Source organism: Sinocyclocheilus rhinocerous, unplaced genomic scaffold, assembly GCF_001515625.1.
Source record: "Sinocyclocheilus rhinocerous isolate Xijiao unplaced genomic scaffold, SAMN03320098_v1.1 scaffold4514, whole genome shotgun sequence".
Classification (NCBI taxonomy): domain Eukaryota; kingdom Metazoa; phylum Chordata; class Actinopteri; order Cypriniformes; family Cyprinidae; genus Sinocyclocheilus; species Sinocyclocheilus rhinocerous.
In genome coordinates this window covers 1-1,744 of record NW_015634824.1, presented here as the reverse complement: position 1 = coordinate 1,744, position 1,744 = coordinate 1, and positions in this window count along the sequence as shown.

Here is a 1,744-nt window from a genome sequence, read left to right as displayed (position 1 = left end):
TTTTTTATGGAGAGCTTGTCTAAACAGGCCAGTAAGAGTCTATTAACTACTGCTCATTCTTTTAATTACACAAATGCCTCGATAAAATGTCTACAAATTGATCAAACTGATCTGAGATCACTCACGCTGGTTCGATCTCAGTTCACTCGCATGATTCATAGGTTCACAGGACCTACGCAACGAAGCCTCGTTTACTGAAATCATTTTGATACGCGCCCATAACCACTGTTTCGAAACAAATGATTCACAAAGGTTTCGAAGCTTCATGAAGCAGTGCTTCGAAGCGCCCATCACTTGTTACATTTGTATCTTTCTTTGTAAATGCATTTATGCCACCTCTGAACACCATCAAACAGTCCGCATAAAGACCACACTTAAATGCACCACCTGCTGGTGAAACCGGTGTAAATGCAAGTTTTAGAAACCTATTGCAAATGCCAGTGTAATCTATCAACTTGTTACTATCTAAAATACCGCTGCGTTCACGCCACGTCATAATTACGCTAATTTCGAAATGACAGCACGTGACGTTCTAATCGGAGTTGTTCACGTTCTTGGAATCGGAATTATGCATTCCTATGGCAACACTATCAACACCTAAACATTGCAGCTAAATGAGCCTGAGGCGGTCAGGTGATACAGTGATGACATACAAGTCATAACTCTTAGAAAAATCCCAGTTTACAAGTTGTAATTACGAGTTTTACGAGGACTTGAACGTTTTTTACAAGTTGTATATCGTAATTACGACATGGCGTGAACGCACCTTATACCATTAAACATATAGTTTCTATTAAAATGATATTTCATTATTGTGTAGCCTTTGTGTATCGTTATTAATCAGGACTTGGCAAACTAAGTCAATTAGAAGAACCTAAATATCATTCTCCTTTTTGAATTATACATATTAAGTATTAAACTTGATTAAATTAATAAAAAATGAATCTGGGCCGTGCTCTGTATTGATGTGGCCTCTGCGCGCGAGGAGTTTGGCGCGTTGTTTTTATCATCGCGTCATCACGTCATCGCGCCGCACCGTCACTGAGCCTCATGCTCGCGCTGATGGGTTTCCCGCGGAGCAGGTTGTGAAGTTAAGACTATACTTTCATGGATCATTTCTATAGTTCTTAACTAGGAAATGTGTTTCGAAAGAGTTGCGTCTCCCAAACCACGATGATGAGTGATAATGCACTCCTCTGAGCGTGAATCGGGTAGCGAGCTGTGATTTATTCACGGATAGCTATCATTGATGAACGTTCACTGGTTCTTAATGAATCTGTGAGGAGAAGTGCATGGTCAGAGTGGTTTCTTACAGATTTATATATGTATGGTAAAAGAATAAATTACCAAATTCATAATATGTTGATAGAATCAGCCCCAACGTGCCTTAATTTATTTCGAAGGTGTGTTTTATGTTAGTAGACATTTTGATTCTTTCGAAAGAATACTTCATTTTTTGTTTTTTCACCAAAAAAGAGATGGGCGATACTTCTTATTTTATTTTCGATCCGATACCGATATTTTCAAGCCCAGTATCGTCGATACCGATACCTCTAAACTGATCTTTTAAATTATTAAAAGAATATAATCAGTAATTATACTCGCTTAATATTAGATTTTAAAGCCATGTTTTTTAACATTCCATAAACTTTTTTGTTTACACTGTCAGAAATAAAATATACTATACTTGTATTTTAGTCCTTTACTGGAGCAGTAACCTCAAAGGTGCAACTATACCCCTAAA